The sequence below is a fragment of the Macrotis lagotis genome, chromosome 1, assembly GCF_037893015.1.
Source record: "Macrotis lagotis isolate mMagLag1 chromosome 1, bilby.v1.9.chrom.fasta, whole genome shotgun sequence".
NCBI lineage: Eukaryota > Metazoa > Chordata > Mammalia > Peramelemorphia > Peramelidae > Macrotis > Macrotis lagotis.
The window spans coordinates 469,074,929-469,099,370 of record NC_133658.1 but is presented as its reverse complement, the minus strand read 5'-3'; positions in this window follow the sequence as shown (position 1 = coordinate 469,099,370).

The following is a 24,442-nucleotide window of genomic DNA, read 5'->3' as shown; positions in this document are numbered from 1 at the left end:
ACCAAATAAAAGAAAAAATACTGCAAGGAGTCAGAAAAAAAAAAAGTTTGAATTCCAAGGAGACACAGTAAGGATTACTCAGGACCTGGCCACATCAACATTAAGGGATCTAAGGTCCTGGAATGAGATATTCCAAAGAGCAAGGGAGCTTGGAATGCAGCCAAGAATCCATTATCCAACAAAGCTGAGCCTTCTCTTCCAGGAGAAAATATGGATACTTAATGAAATGGGAGACTTCCAATATTTCCTGATGGAAAACTTGGACATCAAACAGGAGGATCAAGAGATACCAAAAAAGGTAAAAAAAAAGGAGGGGAAAGAAAAAAACTGCTATCCAATAAGATAAGATGAAACTGGCTATAAACCCACTTGGGAGAAAGAGTCCCATAACTTTTGAGAATTATCACTCTATTAGAGAGAATATACTTAAAAAGAAGTGATAAACACTCATAACTTTTCTGTGACTCAGAATGATTTCAAAATAATACCTCCTTAAAAAGGTAGACAGTAAGGAGATGGGAGGATGGAGGAGACTGAAAGGGGGTAAATCTCATTACAACAAGAGGTACAAAAGACCTATTGTAATTGAGAGGAATAAGGGAGGAGGTGAGAACCACTTGAATCTTCCTATCAACAGACTTGGCTTACAGTTAGCCTAGATACACTTGGCTAAGTTAAGAAACTTAATTTACCTTTCAAACATTAAAAGCAGAAAAGGGGAGTGGGAAACTGGAAGGGGGAGAAAAAGGGGAATTAATAAAAGGAAGGAAGGAGGGGAGGAAAAGTGAAAAGAATGGGGAGTGGGATTGATCTAGGAGGGCATACACACTAAAAGTGGCAGTATTCAGAAACAAAGCACTAGGGAATATGGATAAAGAGAAAAAAGGGGGGAAAATACAGAGGGAAGATAGCACTGAGGGCAATAAAGAGTTTGTAATTGTAACTTTGAATGTGAATGGGATGAACTTTCCCTTAAAATGAAAGTCAATAGCAGAGGGGATTAAAAACCAGAATCCTTCAATATGATACTTACAAAGAAACTCATTTGAAGCAGAGACATACATATAGAGAAAAGTCAAAAGATTGGAACAAAATATATTTTGCTGTAGCTGAAGTGAAAAAGGCAGGGTTAGTAATCCTTATTTCAGACAAAGCAGCTGCAAAAATAGATAGCATTAAAAGAGATAAGGAAATAAACTATATTCTCCTAAAGGGTACCATAGGTGATAAAGTAATTTCAAAGCTAAATATGCATTCACTCAATGGTAAAGCATGCAAATTCTTAGAGAAGTTGAAAGAGCTATATGAAAACATAGACAGCAGAAGTCTACTAGTGTCAGACTTCATCCTCTGACTCTTAGATTTGCATGAATCTAATCAGAAAATAAAGAAGGAGAGAGTTAAGAAGGTAAAAAGTGTGTTAGAAAAACTTAGTTATGATAGACCCATGGAGGAAAATGAATGGGACTACTAAGGGATATATTTTTTTCTGCAGCACATGACACAGGAAAACTGACCATGTACTAGATCATAAAAAGCTAATAATCAATTGCAAAAAGACAGAAACATTGAATATATCTTCCTCAGATCATAGTGCAGTAAAAATCATATGCAATTTTGGGCCAGGAAGATATAGGCCCAGAACTAATGGGAAACTAAATAACCTCAATTTAAAGAATGAGTGGATCAATCAACAAATTATAGAATTATTTCATCCTAGATAATGACAATAATGAAACAACATACCAAACTCTTGGGATACACTCAAAGTGGCTGTCAGGGGATATATTATATCTTTAAATGCTTATATGGATAAATTAGAGGAAGAAGAAATCAATGAACAAAATATGCATCTAAGAAAATTAGAGGAAGAACAAATTAACCCCCCAATTAAAAGCCAAATAAGAAATTCTAAAAAAATTATCAGAAATTAATAAAATTGAAAGCAAGAAAGCCATTGAACTAATAAATAAATAAATCCAAGTTTTAATTTTATGAAAACCCAATAAAATTGATAAAACTCAGGTCAATTTGATTCAAAAAAAGAAGTAAACCAAATTTCTAGTATCATAAATGAAAAAGATGAACCCATGACCAATGACGAGGAAATTAAACTAATAATTCAGTATTTTTTTGCCCAACTCTATGCCAATAAATTTGACAATCTAAGTGAAATTGAAGAATATTTACAAAAATCTAAGTTGGTTAAAGTTAAATGAAGAGGAAATTAAATACCTAATCAAGTCTATCTCAGAAAAAGATATTCAACAAGACATCATTGAACTCTCCAAGAAAAAATCTCCAGGGTCTGATGGATTCACAAGTGAATTGGTTCCAATTCTGTATAAAATCTTTGGAAAAATAGGTGAAGATGGAACTCTACTTAACTGTATATATGACACCAATATGTTATTGAGACCTGAACTAGGAAGAGTTAAAACAGAGAAAGAAAATTATAGACCTTTCTCCCTAATGAATAAAAATGCCAAAATCATGAATAAAATATTAGAAAATTGATTACAACACGTTATTCCTGGGATAATACACTATACCCAAGTAGGATTTATTCCAGGGATGTAGGGTTAGTTCAATATTAGGAAAACTGTAACTATAATTAATTATACCAATAACAAACCTATCAGAAATCATATGATCACATGAAAAGGTGCTGAAAAAGCTTTTAACAAAATACAGCACCCATTCCTACTAAAAACACTAGATAGTGTGGGAATAAATGTTTTTTTTTTCCTAAGAATAATGAGGAGTATCTATCTGAAATCATCAATAAACATATGCAACAAGGATAAGCTAGAGGTATTCTCAATAACATTAGGCATGAAACAAGGATGCCTGTTATCACAACTACGTTTGGATATTGTATTAGAAATGTTAGCTTCATCAATAAGAGAAGAAAAAAGAAATTGGAGGAATTAGAATTAGGAGGGAAGAGACAAAACTCTCAGTCTTTGCACATGATGTGATGGTGTACCTAGAGAATCCTCAACAGATCATCTAAAATCATCTAACAAACTACTAGAAATAATTAGCAACATTAGCAAAGTCACAGGATATAAAACAAACCCTCAGAAATCCTCAACATTTCTATATATGACTAGCAAGATACAGCAGAAAAAGCTAGGAAGAGAAATCCCATTCAAAGTGATCTCAGACAATATAAAATACATGGGAGTCTCTCTTCCAAGGCAGACTCAAAAACTTTTTGAAAACAATTACAAAACACTTCTCACACAAATAAAATCAGATTTAAATAACTGGGCAAACATCAACTGCTTATGGATAGGCTGAGCTAATATAATAAAAATTACAATTCTACCAAAACTAAACTACTTGTTTAGTGCCCTACCAGTCAAAATTCCAAAAATATACTGTTTGAAAGAAATTGCCATTAAATTTATATGGAGAAATAAAAAGTCAAAAATGTCCAAAGATTCAATGAAAAAAAAACAGTGAAAAGAAGGTGGTTTAGCCTTACCAGATATAAAATTATATTATAAAGAATCAGTCATCAAAACTGTCTGGTACTGGCTAAGAAACAGAATGGTGGATCAGTGGAATAGAATAGGTGAAATAGCAGGAAATGATTATAATAATCTGCTGTTTGTTTTAAACCTAAAGAGTCCAGTTATTGGGATAAAAACTCTCTCTTCAATCAAAACTGTTGGGAAAAATTGGAAGTTTATACGGAAGAAACTTAGATTAGACCAACACCTCACATCCTAATACTAAAATAAGATCAAAATGGATACAGGATTTAGACATAATAAAAACAAGACTATAAGCAAACTAGAACATCAAGGAGCAGTTTACTTGTCAGATCTATGGAAAGAGAAGCAGTTTATGATGAAGTAAGAGATGGAGAACATCATTAAAACCAAAATAGATCATAAAAAATCAAACTAGATAATTTTGGTTACATTTACTTAAAAACTTTTGCACAGACAATACTACTGTAACCAAGATCAAAAGAAATGTAGTACATTGGGAAACAATTTTTCAACCAATATTTCTGACAAAGGATTCATTTCCAAAATATACGGAGAACTGGTCAAATTTTCAAAAAAAGCATTTATTCCCAAATTGACAAATGGTTAAAGGAATGTAATGACAATTTACAGATGAAGAAATCAAAGTGAACCTTAGTCATATGAAAAATTGCTCTAAATCATTACTTATCAGAAAAAAGCAAATTAAAGCATCTGTGAGATACCATGTTCCACCTTTCATACTGGCCAATATGACCAGAAGGGACAATGATCAATGTTGGATGGGATATAGGAAATATGGGGCACCAATACATTGTTAGTGGAGCTTTGAACTCATCCAACCTTTCTAGAGAGCAATTTGGAATTAAGCCCAAAAGACAACAAAAATGTGCATACGCTTTTATCTATACCCTAAAGAGATTATGAAAATGGGTAAAAACATCACTTGTACAAAAATATTCATAGCAGCCCTGTTTGTTGGAGCAAAGGATTGCAAATTAAGTGAATGTCCATCAATTGGGGAATGGCTTAACAAACTGTGGTATATGTATGTCATGAAACATTATTGTTCTATTGGAAAACTTAAAGGATGGGAAATCAGGGAAGCCTGGAAGTATTTGCCTGAACTGATGCTGAGCATGATTAGCAGAACCAGAAAAACATTGTGCACCCTAACAACAACATGGCGATGAAGATCAACCTTGATGGACTTGCTCATTCCGTCAGTGAAGTAATAAGGGACAAATTTGTGATTATCTGCAATGGAGAAAACCATGTGCATCCAGAGAAAAAATTGTGGAGTTTGAACAAAGACCAAAGATAATTACCTTCAATTTAGAAAAAAAAAAAAACTTATCTTGTTATGTAATTTTGCTATTTGTTATGCTTTATTTTTCTTCTTTAAGGATATGATTTCTCTTATCACATTCAACTGAGATCAATGTATTCCATAGAAACAATATAAAGTCTAACAGAATGCCTTCAGTTTGGACTGGAGGGAAGAGGGAAGCAAGAATGGGAAGAAAATTGTAAAACTCAAAATGAATAAAATCTTTCTATAAAATAAAATAAATAAAATGCTGTTTCTCAAACATAGAGAACTAACTCAAATTTATAAAAAATAAGTCAATTATCCCCCCCCCAAAGATGAACAGTTTTCAGATGTGGATACCAATGTTATCTGTTTAAATCATCTTTTAATATTGTCCTAACTCAGTAATAATAGGAGAAATATGGGTTGAAATAATTCTGTGGTACTGCCTCATACTTATTGGACTGGCTAAGAGGACAGCAAGAGAAAGTAACAGATGTTGGAGGGGATGTAGGAAAAAATGAGACATTATTGCACTGTGGCAATATGAAACATTTCAAAAATTCTGTACAACGAATTTGGAAGTATATCCAAAGAGCTATAAAACCATGCCTCTCCTTTGACCTATCAGTGCTACTACCAGGTCTATATTCCAAAAGACATGAAAAATAGGAAGGAAAAGGATCTATATTTATAAGGATATTTATAGCAGCTCTTTTTTGTAGCAAGAAGCTGGAAATTGAATTGATGCCCATCAATTGGGGAATGACTGAACAAATTGGGGAATATGATTAAGATGAAATGCTATTCTGTTCTAAAAAGTGATGAACTGGATGATCTCAGTAAAAAAACTTGCATGATGAGATGTAGTGAGAAATGGACTATATACAAAGTAACAGTAATGTTGCAGAATGATCATTTGTGAATTTTCATAGCATTGCTGTGACCCAAGAGAAGGACTTATGGTAACGCATACCATCCATCTCAAGGACAGAGCTAAACTTTTTATTTAGCTTTATTTTTTTTAAGTTTCTTTTTATGGGAGAGCTTATGTTTAGTTTAACACCATGAGTATTGTGCTAATTTTTAGTCTATAACATTGTTAACCAATATTAAAATGACTGGCTTTCTCAATGAGGGGGATTGATGTGGGTGGAAGGAAAAGAATTCAGAACTCAAGGTAATAAAAACAAATATTGAAATTTATTTTAACATGAAAGTAAAATTTTAAAACTAAATTAAAAAAGAAAATAACAGACAGCTAATACATTGGTGACACAATTATAGATTGATCTAAACATTTTGGAAAGTTTTAAATTATAGTAAATATGATAAAAATATTTATAACCTTACCAAGAAAGTCCAGTGCTAGACATTTACTATAAAGTGATCAAAGAAAGAACAAAAAAGTGAAGAAAAATGCATAAAAATATATGACACTGTTTCTTTTTGACTGACAAAAAACTAGAAATAAATGAGATTTCCATCAATTGAATAATGACTAAATGTAATTTTTTATCATATTCTGTTATATTATCTCTTTTATAATCTGTTATATTTATTCCGTTATCTTATCATCCTTCATTTTCAAAGAGGACAAATGACATAATGAGTTTGTTTTGGCTTGCATGACAACTGACTTTAAATAAGGCCAAGTTGCACAAAGTTCTTAGTATATGTCTTCCAGTCATTAAAGCTCAGTCTTAGAACAGAAGTCAAGATAACTGGAAATTACCAGGGAAGCAGTAGGGAATTTATTATTTTTATATTTATTATATAAATTTATTATCTTCAATGTCTGAATAATCTCTGAGTGTTCTACAATAGTATCTGCTTCAACCACTTTCTGAACATTGGAACAAATTCTCATCCACCTATTTCACTGGAAGACATCTTCACATGTTGATTGTAGACATTCTATAACTCACTTGACATAGATATTCAGGGAGAACATTCACCTCTGTTGTGAGGACTTGCTGAATCCTTTTTGTGTTTTCACCTATCAGCAAGGGCTCCAAGAAACTGTACTAGAAGCATTAACTGTACTCAAATTAAAACATCTTGACAGACAAACTAAACCAGGTTGAGGGTAAATGACAGAAATGTATGATAATAGGAAATTATGACTATGAAGAATACAGGGAAATATAGGAAGTATTATATAGAAGTGATGAAAAGTGAAATAAGCAGAAGCAGGAAATTAATATGAATGGTGATAGCAAATTAAATAGAAAGAACAGCATTAACCATAAAAATGCATTGCTTTTTAATAATAATGAGTAAAGCTGACCCTGGCTTGGACGTGACAAAGCTGTCTTCCTCTCTTCAATTTATAGATTGTCAATACAGGTCCTAGAATGTTATTTGATAAGCTATTTAGCTTTGCTAAAATTCTTCTTCCACTCCCTTTGTTTTTAGTTCTATCAACCAAGCAAAAGCATTTATTAACCATTAAGTTTACTTCAATGGCAATTGGGTGAGGAAATAGAAGGATGCAGGAAAGTCATATGTATATATATATATATATATATATATATATATATATATATATATATGTATGTATATATATATGTATGTATATATATATGTATGTATGTATGAGTAATTTTAAGAAAATGCATGAGGAAAACTAGAGGCATTACAGTACACACAAAATGTGAGAAACTAATAAAGAAAAGTGTCAATGTAATGAAAAATTAAACCATAACAAAGAAAACCTGCAGAATGTTTCTTTTGCAATTATTTGTTATAGTCATAGTGATAACTAGCTAGAAATAGTGATCCGAAATATCGCTCGATTGTCTAAGCCTTTGCACAACTGATAGCTCTACAATTCAGACTTGAAGAGTATATATTGAGACAGCAGAATGAGTGTGAAGTGAGGGAGCACTGGCCACAGAACCTGCAACAAGAATCGGGGGGAGCCAGCCTCCACCTCCAGAACAGAGACCACAGACAGTAAGGGGGTCAGAGGAGACTAGAAAAATTATTCTGCTCTCCCTGAGGTCAGGACTTTGCTGTTTGCCCACACTCAGATTCAGCTTGCAGTTTGGCCTTTGGCACTAAGATAACTGAGTAGGGTTCCTACTTACAGCTCCAGAGCAGGGAGAAGTGCTGTGGTCATCTTCATATCAAAGCACAGGCAAGAAAACATAAGACCTTGGAGGAATAAAGGTCCCAGTGGGGTGTCCTAAAAAAAAAAAGAACAACCCAAAACCTTGGAAGTGATGTAAATTAGTCTTGGGCTGGGGAAATTAGTAAACAACAGAAAAAGGATTACTTTAGTTCCATAGAAGGTCAAAGCACATACTCAGATCACAACAAAATCGAAGCTTCCCTATCCAAAACCCCAAGAGAAATAGAAAGTGGGCCCAGACTATGGATGAATTCAAAAAATGCTTTGAAAAGCAATTAAGAGAGGTGGAGGGAATATTGGCAGCAGAAATGAGAGCAATGTAGAAAAATCATGGAAACCAAATCAACAGCTTGGTGAAAGAAATACAAAGAATATTGAGGAAAATAATGTGTTAAAACGCAGTTTATGCCTAATGGAAAAAGCAAAACCAAAAGCAAATGAAGAGAAGGATGCCTTAAAAAGCAGAATTGGCCAGCTGGAAAAGGAAATTAAAAACTCTCTGAAGAAAATAACTCCTTCAAATACAAAATGGAACTAAAGGAAGCTGATGACTTTGCAAGAAAGTAGGAAGAAATAAAACTCTTCCAAAAAAGCCCCAAATTAAAAGAAAATGTGCAATATCTCATTGGAAAAACAACTGACATCAAAAACAGATGTAGAATAGATAATTCAAAAATTATTGGGCTCCCTGAAAGTCATGACCAGGAGAAGAGACTAGACTTCATTTATCAAGACATAATACAGCAAAATTGCCCTTAGATCCTAGAAGCAGAGGGTAAAATAAAAATAGAGAGAATACACCAATCACCTCCTGACAGAGATCCCCAAAGAAAAAAGTCCAGGAATATTATAGCCAAATTCCCAAACTCCCAAATCAAAAAGAAAATTCTAAAAGCTGCCAGAAATAAACAATTCAAGTACTGAGGCTCCGTTGTCAGGATTACGCAGTATCTGGCAGCACCTATATTAAGGACTTGTAGGGATTGGAATATGATATTCCACAAAGCAAAAGACCTTGGCTTAAAACTAAGAATCAACTACCCAACAAAACTGAACATCCTCTTTCAGAGGAAAAGTAGGACTTTCAGTAAAATAGGGAGCTTGCGAACTTTCCTATTGAAACAACCAAAGTTCAACAGAAAGTTTGATCTCCAAGTACAGGACTCTGGTGAAACAGAAGGGGGTGGAAGAGAAAGACTAACTTTTAGGAATCTAATGATATTGAACTGTTTGTATCCTGCATGGGAAGAAGATATTTATAACTCATATGAACTTTCTCATTTATAAGAGCTGTTAGAAGGAGCATATATAGACAGGGCACAGGAAGGAGTGGAATATAATGGTATGGTGTGGCAAAAGGATGGAGTCAATGGGTGATAAAGGAAAGTACTGGGAGGAAGGAAAAGGAGATGGAGAAGCTAAGAAATTTCCCATGAGAATCAAGAAAAAGCTTTTTCAGTGTAGTAGAATAGGGGAAAGGCAAGTGGGAATGAGTGAGCCTTCATTCTCATCAGAAATTGCTCAGAGAGGAAATAACATACACACTTAATAGGGTATAGAAATCAATATTACCTTAGGGAAAAATGAGAAGAAATGGATGGGATAAGGGGGAATGTGGGGAGGGAAGGGGGGAATCAGTGATAGAGGAGAGGGAAGATTGAGGGAGAGGGTACTCAGATATAACATACTTTTGGACAGCATCAGGATGAAGGGAGAGAGAGAATAGAATAAATGAGAGTGGAGAGGAATAGAGTAGAGGAAAATACAGCTAGTAATAGCAACTATGGGAAAAATATTGAAGCAGCTTCTCTGGTGGACTGCTGATAAAGAAACATATCACCACAGAGACAGAGCCATTGGACTCCACACACAGACTGAAGTAATTTTTTTTTCTCTTTCTCACTATTCTTGAGCTTTCTCATAATCTATGGAGGGGGAGGAGTTATGTTTACTCTTGCAACAAAATTTTTGTAACAATATAAAATAAATCTAGATCTTTAAAAAATAAAAAAGTATATAATGAGACAACAACCTCAAGTTTACTGCAGGTTCAAAGAACAAAGAAGTCAAGGCAATTTCATAAAAGTTCTGAATATAATTGATGGAGCATAAAATTAAAAGTCCAAAATATATCTTTAGGAAAAAAACATAAGTTTTGCCATACCTAGACACATACATAATTAAAATGCTCAAAGCTATCAGAAGTGAAAAAAAACACTAGTCAACAAAATATGAACTAGATTACAGTACATTGTATGAAACAAATCAAAATTGTTATCTATCCATCAACAAAAATTTATGAATAATCAATTTTGGGTGAAAATTTATGAATACTCATACATGTTAATGAAAAAATCTGTGGAACCAAGAAAATCAAATCCTATGCAGAATTTTTCAAAATTAAATTACTTAGATAGCTGATTCAAAATTATATATCAAGCAAAATGTATTATGTGATACAAAATTGTATATATATATGTATACATATATGTAAACATATATATGAAAAAGCAAATGATTATATATATAAAATCCAATATATATATATATATATATATATATATATGTGTGTGTTTGTGTGAATGTACATTTATATGCATATACATATATACATTTAAATTTAATATATACTGTATGTATACACACATATGTATATAGTATTATATATGTAAACAAATACATATATATATATATACTAATAAATATTTGTAAAAGAAATGAACTGTTCAAAGCATAGAGTCATATGAATTTCCTAGATCAAAATAGAAACAAGCAAAAACTGAACTATTCACTGAACCTAAAAGAAAAAGCTAAATTTCTAAAAAAAACAGTTGCAAGAACTTATAGAGCAGGTTATTTCCTAAATTTCTACAGCTTTCTAATGAGTAATACAAAGAAATAGGTGTAGTAGAGATGGGAAGAGAAGAAATAAGTGGGATCACACTAATTTAAAAAGAAATTGATTAGGAAAAATGTGTTATTTTGATTGCCACAGTGATTAAATATTAGATAACTGAATTCCCTACTTGGACTGGACCACAAAATAATTTTTGATTAAAATAATTATAACTTTAAGATAAAATAAGGCAGAATTTCTGTGAAATTGATAAATAATAAAGTAGAATTTTGTTTTCAGCTTGCAATGAGTTGAAAATGATATGCTACACTTGATAATTTATACAAAGATAAATGACAGATTTTAATAGCTGAACTCTCCCAACAGTAAGCACCTTTTTCTGGGCAGAATTTATTTCATATATGTATTCATAATTATAATAATAACAATGTTTACATATATCATCATCATTATTGATGCAATTATCAGTAAAATTTAACAAAATTAGTATCAATCAGTTAACCAGCAAGCATTTATTAGTAACCAACTATGGGATAGTGTATATGCATACCAGTACCAACAATGAACATTTGTACTCATAAGGAATGTATATTCTGTAATGCATAAAGTCTATAAAATATTTTCTAATGTCTATTTCAAGTGGAGTACAATAAAAATTGCATCAGTGTTTCTTGTTTAAATCATTGTCAATACATGTTTTTGAGATTTGCAATTTAATCATTTCTTTTATTTACAAGAAATAAAAATTTATAATAATTAGCATTAATATGTTTTTATATTTTCTAAGGTTTTTTCAGCCATTATCTTACAACAATCATTCAGATTTAGGTACTAATAGTATACTCATTTTACAAGTAGGGAAACTGACACAGAGAGATCATAAATGACTTGTCCAGGTCTATACAGTACATATATGAGGCAGCAATTCTTCTCTCTCCATTTAGCAGATAATTTCCTCTTGGAAATGAATAACATTTTTCAATTTTCTTTTGAAAAGACCCAAGAAGAAATTCAAACATCCTAGCTCTCTTGACACAGCTGGGATTCTCTTTGTTTTTAGCTATAAGAGATGCCTCTCTGTAATGTAGATAATAAAAAAAATACATTCTCAATAAAATAACTTTGGGAAAAATAAATTTATCCCACCTATAATAAAAGAGACTGAGTCAGAGCTCTGACCAATGACACTTTATTAGTGCCTCTAATAAAATATATCCCAGAACTTCCTCATGATTTGATATGGCCTTTCCATCCAAGGCCCTACTTTTAGAGGGGCTTGTATCTCAAACAGAATAATTTAGCTTTTTGACATATAATGCATATGATAGAATAAGCTCAAATATGCAAAACAGTAAGTCATCAGGGTCATAGTGTGGACAGGACAAAAATATATTTGCTGATTAAGTGATGATAAAATGGATGAACATTCTTAGGTTAGACAGAGAAAGATACATACTGATTAGGTGGTCATAAGATTGCCATAAGATGGTCACTTACTTGTGTTGGATGACAGAGAATGGTGTGGAGGACCAAAAGTAAAACAAAAGACTTCCCATGTAGTTGAGCCACCTGTATCATACTGGACTTTGTCAACAAGGTAAGGTATAACAAGGGTAGAGAGCCTCTAGCTAGCTCCCCATGATTATGCAGGTGATCTTGCCTTTTGCATTTCATAGCCCTGGACCCTAATGTAAAGAGTTTAAAATCACTGCCATTATGGACTCATATCAGATTGATTGATATTGATTAGAATAGAGTAGAATAAAGAGTAAGGATAAAACAACGCATTTAATATGTTCTAGTTATATACATGTTTTAAGCAATAATTCTCATAAGTAAACTTATTATAATCCATAGTTTGATTGCCAAGCTCATTTTTTAACTAGGAAGTTGTTTTTCTTTTAAAATTCATAACATTTTCTTTTTTAAGACTTCAAATCAAGTAATTCAATTTATGGGGTAATTATAACATCATTATCAACCTTTCAAATCTAGTATGTATGTGGAGGGTACAGGCCAATGAGTGTCCAGTTCTTAGAAGATTCATAGAATTGCTTTTTTGAATGAGTTATACAAAATTCTTTAAATTGGGGGGACTTGATGAGGTCATTTCTAGTCACAGATGGCAGCAGGGTTTGGACTATGATTATAAACTTTTAATTGAATAATGAGCCAGAACTGAGGCCCTCAATATCTTCCCAGAAAGCTTTTGAATAAAGAAGAGAGCTGTGATATACCCATTTGTGGAAAAAAAGAAGTACCTCTCATCTTCTACCTAGCCTCTGAAACTGAGAACATGGCATATTTGTCTTGTGGTTTTTTTAAATAATCTTAAGTATATAAAATGATATAGATAGAATGAAAGAACTTATGCTCTAGTGATCACTGAATGTTTACAGATACTATCTAAATTCCTCTTAACATAAAGAAATGGTAGAAGAGATCACCAAGTGATCATATGTGTTGAATTAAAACAATGCAGATGCTATATATATCCAACCAAGGGGGGGAACATGGAAATTCCATAAAATCTCGACCTTTATTGACTAACTTATGAATACATATGCTGATGCTATGGGTGGTGAGAGAAGAGAGACAGAGATAGATATGCAGAGAGATTTTAATGAATTGTTAAATTTAAAGTATTATTCTATAAAAGTTATATTATTCTATAACCATATGATAATTAATTAATTGGAATGCACAGTTATTGATGTTATTTACCCTTCATTCTTTTTTTAAATTTAAGGTATTGGGGTTACATGATTTGCCCAAGGTCATACAGCTTGGCAATTATTAAGTATCTGAGGCCAAATTTGAACTGACCTCCTTCTGACTCTTGGGCTGGTGCTCTATCCATTGCACCATTGAGCTGCCCCTTGTCCTTCATTCTTGAAGATGATTATGACATCAGGGAGGACACGCCATGGCATGCAAATGAATTCTATTTTAGTGACTTAGGGCTGTGCAAAATCGCTCGTCTTATTTTCTCATCCAGATCCTTCTGGGTCTACTGGCCAGATGTGGATCAGAAAAACTAAATATGATCCTGGATTCAGTGTGAGACTCTGACCTTTTTAAGGTAATGTCTTTAACAATTCACATTTTAGGAAATGCCTGTTCAATGATTAAGGCTAGATAAGAAAGACATGAAGTAAAGAATAGCTTCTTTTACCTAGTCAAAAAAAATATATCTGGGAGGGGAAGACCCTAAGATTTCTGGTAAAAACAGAAACAATTGCTATGTGCATTCGATCTGAGTCAAATGTCAAATAAAATATATGTTTGCTAGAACTAAGGTCTCCTTATTTATTACAACTGCCTGTCAGTGTTCAAGAATTTGAATTTTCTAAGTACATATGAATTGAAAGCTGTTTTTTTTTATTTCCTAGCACAGAAGTGCCTTCAGTCAATATTTTTCATGCAGTGACAGTTCTGGGAATGGAATAGGGTCTTACTTATACTAATAAATGATTATTCTTCATTATTATGAACTTTGATGATGACACTGCTCAAGCAATTTGCTAATAGCTCTACCCTGTTTAGGAAACCAAGTTTAGTTTTAGACCAAGACATTGATTCAGCAATGGGTTTTTGTTTTGCAATAATAAATTAACAAAAATACTATTATAGGAATTTTAAAGGAATGCTATTTATAATTCTATTTTCTTTAAATATCAAATTATCGCTAAAAACACATTTCTGTTCTTTATATAACAAGTATCTTCAGTCCCCAGAAGAGGCTTTACCCACTCCTTTAACTGTTTGTTTCCTGTATTATATGGAAAACACTGCACCTAGTTTTATTATGTATCTAGGAAAATTGCTCAAAGTGCACAATTATTGCTTTCTCATCCATAAACACTAAATTTGGAACAAAATGATTGAAGTCTCACAGTCTGTTGGTCACATAAGAGTTCTTAGCTGTGTAGGGAAGCAGATAAATTTGGGATAGTGTATTTCAGTTTCTGGCATGGCTAGTAAGCAGTTTGGAAATGTGCCCTGAAATGAATCTTCGATGGTGAATAAAAGGAAAAGTTAAAAAGGAAGCTGAGAAGGAATGATTCCACCCACCTTAGAAACACCAAGGCAGCCTACTTCAGGAGAATATGATTGCATTTGACATTGCAGGTTTGTGTTATTGTGAAATTTGCAGTGGTGCCACTTAATAGCCATTCACATTAAGCAAAGACATTTTCCTGTAAGAGAATATCCGTTGTGCTCATAGGCAGCAATAGCTATTTCCAATCAACCTTAATGGTTGACTAAAAAATAAAGAAATAATAATAAAAATAAATGGTTTCATTAGAAAGCAGAGAGAAATAGCAGTAGGAAGTATTTTGATTGAATGTTAGAAACATTTTAGTCTAAATTTGATGCATATACCTTTTATTTAAAGACATATGGGAGTCTATGATGCTTATGTTCAGGAACCTTCTTACCCTGGCAGATGCAATCTTCATCCTTGAAGACGTCTCCTCCCCTACCTTCTCCCATCCCCTGCCCAAAACCTCCATTTGAGAATATGCTCAAGTCATTCATGCTCACTCCATGCTTATTCCTTTTCTTACACTACTCCTGACTCTGGATTTTTCATCCTCTAGCAGTTTTCTTATCCTTAAATATGCTTAACAGCCTTCTCACAAAGAAGCCTCTGTTCATCTCATTTCCTCCTCTGATTGATTAGTCCCTCCATCTTCTTCCCAATTTTCATTTGAGGAAGAGTGTATGTTATTCAAGGACATCCTCCATTAGAATGTAAGGTCTCTGGAAGTAAAGAGTAGCTTTCTTGCTGTTGGTATTTGTATTCCCAGCACTTACTGTAGTAAAGATCAAGTGTAATATATGATTAATAAATAAATCAATTTTCTGTCTTTTTACCTATCTATAATTGTACCTATAATTTGAGCGATTTAGTCTTTCCCTGAGTATTTTTTGCATTTATTCATTCATTTGTTCCTTCAATGCTTCATTCCCTGTCTCCCTCCCTTCTTTCTCTTCTTTCCTTTCTTCCTGACTCAGTGTTCTTGACTTTTGTCCCAACACTAGACATTTTTGACTCTGGAAGAGACAGTGAGTTTGAGGAATTTGTGCAACTCTGCCTTACATAAAATGATATAGGAGTCAAGAAATAACTGTGATGTCATTGGATGAAAAACAAATAACAATAATTTATTCCTGGTTGCCCAGACTTTTGTTATGATATGCTATCTTTTATAGAAAGCAAAAACTGTACTTTTACCTTGCATTTGCACCTCCAAATTACAAAATGTTCAGAGACAGGATATCCTCTGGTATTTCCCCTTTGCTCTCATATATCTTGTCTGTTTTCTGAACCCATTAGATGGAAGACCATGTCCTTTTAAAAAAAATTAATTGTAACCTCATCCCTTAGCATAGTGTCTGGTACATAATAGTTGCTTAACAAATATGTATTAAATGACTGGAATTTTTATCAAGTATTTATTTACTGCATGTTTTATATATTTATAAATTTGTGCTTGTTTTTATTCTTCTTAAAAGTCAATTTCCTTGAGGAAGACACTGTTTCATTTTTTCCTGTGTATTTTCAGCAATCAGAACATGCCTGACATATAGTAGACTCAATAAATTTTTCCTGATACATTGATCACTTGATTTAAGCCAAGCTACAACATGATTATTCAATTGTTATTAAGATACAATTTTAACCTGAGAAATCTTAAATAAACTTTAGTAAAGTAAATGAGAATGATCAGGAGAACATTGTATGTAGTAACAGCAATAACTTAAAGATTTAGCTACTCTGATCAATAAATGATATAATTTCAAAAGACTAATGATGAAAAATGCCATCCACCTCCAGATGGAGCACTGTTGAATTATGAATGATGAGTGATGATGCACATTTTATTTTTTACTTTTTTACTTTCTTTTTTTCTGTCTAAACATGTCTAATATAAAAATATTTTTACATGATTCCACATGTATATTGTTGCCTTCTTGAGGAGTGGAGGAGGATCAAGAGAGTTAATTTGTTATTCAATTTTTTTGAAAAATTACTAACATTTAAAATATAGCCAGAAAATATTTAACAAAATTATGGATTTATTTTTAAACATAGAAAATTTTAAAAATTGGTTTTAAACCCACAACTTTTCTTCCTTTTTTTCTATTTTCTTTTACTATCTGAAATTACCTAGTTAATTTTGGTCAACTTATACATAAAGTAAATTATGTATTAAAATTAAGTGCATTAAAATTATGTACACCTTAAAAATATAGGGTTAAATTATATAGGTTATACATGAAGTTTTATTCTCTAGGATTTATAAACTATAGTTGGAGGCCATCTCTCCAAGATGACCACCTTTAAGAGAGAGAGAGAGAGAGAGAGAGAGAGAGAGAGAGAGAGAGAGAGAGAAGGGTTATTTAAACTTTCTGTTTTTTTTATTTTTTTTTGCAAGGCAAACAGGGTTAAGTGGCTTGCCCAAGGCCACACAGCTAGTTAATTATTAAGTGTCTGAGGTCAGATCTGAACTCAAGTCCCCATGACTCCAGGGTCAGTGCTCTATGGGCATTTAAACATTAAAGTAACAAAGGGATCATTAAAGTTTCTGGCAGTTAGTGTATTAGGTTACACATTTGTTCACAATTAATCATCCTTACATTGCATAGAGAAAATCACTATTTTTGCACCTCATTTGATATTTGACAAATACCAGAAACCTATGTGATACAAACACAATGATTAAGGAGAAATATTAAGGAAATATTATTATAATATTAAGGATATTAATGTGTTTTGTCTTTTATATTGTGAAGGCCTCTGACTTCCTTCCCTTTGTTCAGTCTCACCCTCTTATCAAATGTATATTCACTAAGATAATAGAAATCAACCTCATACCCTTCCCCCAACCCCTCTTCCACCTTTCTGATATGTAGATTTCCAAAGTATATGCCTGATTCCAGTGACATCTAGGTGGGTCACTCCTAGTCCCCTTTACCTGACTCCTTCCTGCCCATCCTCTTACCAGGCTGCTGGATCTAGAGTTGTATTTTCAGGGAGATATTTCCCATTTTCTTCTAGCTTTTCATTCTTTTGATATTGTTTTATTGTTTCTTGATTCATCTCAACATCATCAGTTTCCTTTAGCTCCATTCCACATGTGAAGTTTTTTCTTCAGAGATTTCTTATCTGCTTTTCCATCTGGCTGCTTCTTCTTTTAAAGATATTGTCCTCATTAACTTTTTGGACTCTTTTTATATTTGATCTATACTGTTTTTAATAAATTGTTTAGAATATTTTTGGATCTCCTTGACTAAGCTCCTGACGTGGTTTTCATGTTTTTCTTGGATCTTTCTCATTTTTCTTCCAAATTTTTCCTCTATCTCCCTTAATTGATTTTTAAAAGCTTTTTGAGCTCTACTGTAGCATAAGCCCGACTCTTATTTTTCTGGGAGGCTTTGGATACAGAAGCTTGGACTTTGTCATCTTCTGAGTGTTTTGATCCTTCCTGAGACCAAAGTAAACGTTTATGGTCATATTCCTTTTTTTCTGCTTACTAATTTCCCAAGCCTGTGCCCTGGTTTTGAGGTGCTTCTTAATCTTTTGAGTATTATTGGGTTAACCCTGCAAAGACCTGAGTTCATTCAAAGTCTTATAAGAGTCTCTGACTGTTCTCCTGGTCTGTGCTTTGATCTGTGGATGACCACAAGTACACCCCTCTGTCCTGTAGATGTGAGTAGTTTCCCATTATGGCAGTGAGGGACCCTGATTTTGAACAGGGTCTGAATATGGACACCAGAGTCCTGTCCCAGAGACAGAGAAAATACCTCCACAGTCTCCTGCCACTTCCTTGGTCTGAGTGCTCTGGGTGCAGCTACCCAGCAGCTTCCTCCTGGGCAGCTACATAGGCCTGCTTCCATTTATTAGGATCTGTGCTGCATTGAAGGCCATGGCCGTGTTGAGGCCAAGTTGGCCTGGGCTTCATGCTCAGTCTGGCACTGGCTCTGATCTTCCAGTTTGTGTCTGGTATTGTTCCCTGGGTTGGTAGGTCAGAAAACTACTTCTGCTTCAAGGAACTGGACCTTCCAGGGACCCAGGAACCTCATGGACTGTTCCCAAAAGAATGGAGTTCCTTTACTCTGGCATGGTGATCCTGACCACACTACCAACCCCTTCAATTCCCATGGAAAAGAGACTTCCCATGGTCTTCCAAGTTATCATGGGCTACAGATTTGCCTCATTGGATCTTTATGTGGATTTTGTCTCTAGAAAATTTAGTTAGAGTCATCATTTTAAAGTTTTTGAGACATTTTGGGGAGAGTTCCTAGGAAAGGTTGTTCACATGCTGCCATCTTGGCTCCACCTGAAATTATATTCTTATAGTTTGGAACTGAATACATGTTCCCTCTATCCCTTTTATTTTTCATTTCTCTTTTCATTTCATTTTAAACTGTCAGGGGAAAGCTAAATTCATATCTCTCTTCTGACACAATATCTATGAGACTGTGAAAGGACAAGTCACTTCACCTCTCTGAGCCTTGATTTTTCTTAAGTCTTTTTGCAAGGCAATGGGGTTAAGTGGCTTGCCCAAGGCCACACAGCTAGGTAATTATTAAGTGTCTGAGGCCGGATTTGAACTCAGGTACTCCTGACTCCAGGGCTGGTGCTCTATCCACTGTGCCACCTAGCTGCCCACAAGCCTTGAATTTTTAATCTGGTAAATAGGACAATAATTTATTATAGTAGTTTCTCAGTTTAAGTGAAGCAGAAATATCAGTATAACCCTCGCCACTTTGGCTTCCATTATCCAAACAAAAATATATTATATTCCACTTTGGTTCTTTCTAATCTTTAAGGAGATGGGTATGGGTATTTCTAGGCACTTTATAAATGGCTCCAGCCCAAATTTATGGTGTTCCCTCAATTTGAGGGGATGAGTCGTTTTAACTTAGTTCCATTTAGCCATTAAAGTCAGATTAACTTTACAAAATAATATTTACTTCAAAATGTCTAATCACATATTTAAGACTTTGTTCCCTCAATATGTGAGAGGCAGAATCCTCCAACCCCTACTTTCTATCATCACAGGCTCCGAGAAAGGAAAAGGGATATTAAGTTGATTCATTCATTCATAGTAGAGCATAATTCTACTTCCAAACTATCTTGAACTCATTTCCCAAGCTCCTTCGCTGGATTTTCTGGCAAAAAATGGTTGTCTGTACTCTCTAGACTGACATCCTATCTACAAGCTCATTAAAATACAAACTCTGCACTCACATGAGGATCACCATCCAGTACCTGAAACAGAGAAGGACAAACAACACAGAAGAGAAACAGACACACCTCTCCTAATTTTTTCAGAGTCAAGGTGAATTAGGGAGAGGAGAAAGAAATCCATTCCCTTTCATCAATTCAATCTTATGTGTGACTAGGTATTTTCATCCTCAAAAAAATGGCTTAAAATATTTGCAGAAAAATTTTATCTTGCCTGATTATCAATCTTTCCAGGCAATCAAAGGAAGTATTTATTTATGCACATGTTGGAAAACCAAGAGACTTCCATATTAGGAAATCTGTACCTGAGTGCCTCCTCAAGGTATCTACATGCTTGGGAATTTAGGATGTCTAGACAGGCCCAGGTTATAAAAACTGTCATGCTCATTTTGATTAGGATTCGGTCAAGTGTATTGATGATAGAATTTATAGCTCTATGCTTTGGACTACTGATGAGGAAATATTAGCCTCCACATGAAGACAGGTCATCTGTTCAACTAGAAAAGCAGACATGTAAATCTTCTTTCTAAATTATGCTGACATGTATCAAATTCAACAGATTTTTCCAAAGGAGTGATAATTATAATTCCTGGTTTCAATGTTAAAAGGGTAAGGAGTGTGAATGCTCACTGACTAATTTGTGTTCAATGCCTTCTTCCTCTTTTTTCTCCTCTCTAGACCTTGTGTCTACCATAGAATTTCCTTCTACCTTGGGAAAACCGATCCTTATTTATAGTGCTGCAAAGATATTAGAGCTGTTAAACTGAGTGAGTTCTTTAAGGTTCATGGCCAAAAGAGCTGACAAAGCGCTCTCTATCTTCCTCGCTCAAAAAAGCACATCTTTTGTTCCAGAAGATGATAGAAATTGCAGCAGAGAGCACTGACAGTAATTGTCTGTCTCTGGTGGATGGCATGAGAAATGAATGATATGATTCTCTGATAACTGGCTTGTTGTGTGGCAGGGAGGTTGCAATACTTTAAGATTTCCCAAGGAGTAAATGGCTATTCACTGCAATGCAGGTATCAGAATGAATCACTCCACTTTTAGTTTGCTGTCTATAAGCAGGTACTGGTATATGAAATTGGTCAAGGTTATAATGACTGTATTCCACATAGTCTATCATTTCATGAAAGAGATGTTTAATTTGGAGCCCTGTCTGAATGCAGTATTGGCTGATGTGTTTTTTAGAGATTATACCAGTGTAAGATGTGCTCTACAGTAGCTGTAAAACTCCATAGCTACTCCTGGAGGCAATTCACACATTGTGGTTAATAAAAATAAAGTATGGCTGGTCTTTACAAAAAAAAAATACATTACTACAATTTCCCCAAGTGACTTTGAGTTTCTATATGAAAGAAAAAGAAAAATGATAAGGTGACCAGAATAAACACCAACATTTGTTAAAGGTCAAATTAAAGGATTAGAGTCATCACCAAATATCACATTTTTTATTATCAAAAGACAAATTTAGGATTTTTAGTGACCTCTCAATGTCTTTGTTATGTAATTATATCTTTGTGTGCACACTGCAATTTCAGAGTAGTGATCTCTTCAAGCTCCTAGTCTTTCTATCACAAAACATTACTGAGTTAGCTAACAATTTTAAACAATTGTACAGTTCAACGAAGTAAAGATTTTTCTCCCAAATTGCTATTTTTTAATTATTTACCTAAAATAGTATGTTCAGTAGTGTGACTAAACACTTTTTGATAGTGGATAAATGGCCTCATAAATAAATTTTTAAGGAAAGAATGTCTATTTTAACATATGACAAAAAAGTGAAGAAGAGAAAAGGAAAATGGAAGAAGGAAGGAAGGAAGGAAGGGAGGGAGGGAGGGAGGGACGGGAAAAATGACTACAGAACAGCATGAGACTCACAGGCTATTCAAGAAAAAGATCATTGACATTTTTTCCTCACAGGTTATATTTCTTCCTTTTTAAATCTAAAGATGGAGGAAGTGGGTTTCAAAACAAGCCTTAAAGCAAGAATTATATAAATTATTTCTACATCCATTTATATAGCAGTCATTAATATGTTCTTGACCACTTCATAACATTTTTAAATCTTCAAAAAATTTTCAAATGTCTTCCTTGATCTTTAGAATAAAATGATAAAATCAGACCATACAAATATATAAATATATATAAAATCTAAAAGTAATCCTAGTTTTGGTCCCATTATTTAAATGGTCAGATATATCTATGTGGGAAGTAAAATATTTTAAAATCATTTTAATAGAATCAAATTCCATGACAAATTCCTTTAACAATCAAAGAATAGTTGTTCTTTATAATTACTTATTTCATGTTAATTTTTAATACAAATCTCTGTCAGGAAGACATGAACACATGTAAACTTGAAATACTGTTTAAATTTTTATTTCACACCATCCTGTGTCAATTTTAAAACATTTTAAAAATGGCTACAATTTTACAGTCATACATTGAAAATGTCCATTTTCAAAAGCTGAACATAATCATCATATTTTTGAGAACAGCTAAATCTCATTTTAACCATATATAACATAGCATTTTGTTATGAAAAAGCAGTGATTTTATATTTGTCCTCTAGAAAAAGAAATAATGATATAGATTATAGAGAAATATATAAACATGTACATATATACTCATGCATATAAATATATGTATATATATTCATACATATAAACACATATATAAAAACAGTATACTTACATATATAGCATTTGTTTAAAACATTAAAAATTACAGTGGAAAATAATACTATATTTCCATATCCAGTACTTTTGCCCTGAAATCATGCTTATTTTTCTTCTACTTTTGGGGGGGGGGGGTCAAGGCACTGGGGTTAAGTGACTTCCCCAAGGTCAAACAGCTAGGTAATTTTAAGTGTCTGAGGTTGGATTTAAAGTCAGGTCATCTTGATTCCAGGGCCAGTGCTCTATTCAATGCATAACCTAGCTGCCCCTCTTGCTCTACTTTTTTTTTAAATTTTTTTAATTTTATTTATTTTGAGTTTTACAATTTTTCCACTAATCTTCTTTCCTTCCCCCTCCCCCACAGAAGGCAGTTTGTTAGTCTTCACAATGTTTCCATGCTATACATTGATCTAAGTTGAATTTGATGAGAGAGAAATCTTTAAGGAAGGAAAATAAAATGTAAGAGATAGCAAAATTACATAGTAAGATAATAGATTTTTTATACTAAATTAACGATAATAGTATTTGGTGTTTTTTCAAACTCCATGATACTTCTCTGGATACAGATGGTATTCTCCATTGCAGATAACCCAAATTTGCCCCTCATTATTGCACTCATGGAATGCACAAGAAGATCAAGTCTGATCATTATCCCATGTTGCTGTTAGGGTATACAATGTTTTTCTGATTCTGCTCATCACACTCAGCATCAGTTCAGGCAAATCCTTCCAAGTTTCCCTGAATTCACATCCCTTCTAATAGAGCAAATAATGTTTCATGACATACAAATAGCGCATTTTTGTTAAACCATACCTTAATTGATGGACATTCACTTAATTTACAATTATTTTCCCTAACAAACAGGGCTGCTATGAATATTTTTATACAAGTTACATTTTTACCTTTTTCCATAATCTCTTCAGGGTATAAGTCAAAGGGTATGCACATTTTTGTTGCCCTCTGGGCATAATTCCAAATTGCTCTCCAGAAAGGTTGAATGTGATCACAGCTCCACCAACAATGTATTAGTGTCCCAGATTTCCCACATCCCATCCAACATTGATCATTGTCCTTTCTGGTCATATTGGTCAGTCTGAGAGGTGTGAGGTGATATCTCAGAGATGCTTTAATTTACATTTCTCTAATAAATAACGATTTAGAGCAATTTTTTCATATAACTATGGATTGCTTTGATTTCCTCATCTGCAAATTGCCTTTGCATATCCTTTAACTATTTGTCAATTTGGGAATGGACTGGTTTTTTTGAAAATTTGATTAGTTTTCTTTATATTTTAGAGATGAGTCCTTTGTCAGAAATACTAGTTGAAAAATTGTTTCCCAATTTACTACATTTCTTTTGATCTTCATTACTGTGGCTTTGTCTGTGCAAAAGCTTTTTAATTAAATGTAATCAAAATTATCTAGTTTGTTTTGAATGATGTCCTCTATCTCTCCCTTGGCAATAAACTGCTTCCCTTTCCATAGATCTGACAGAAAAACTACTCCTTGATGTTCTAGTTTTCTTATAATCTTGTTTTTTTATGTCTAAATTCTATATGCATTTGGATCTTATTTTGGTATAGGATGTGAGGTGCTGGTCTAATGCAAGTTTCTTCCATACTGACTTTGAATTTTACCAACAGTTTTGATGGAAGAGAAAGTTTTTATTCCAATTGCTGGACTCTTTAGGTTT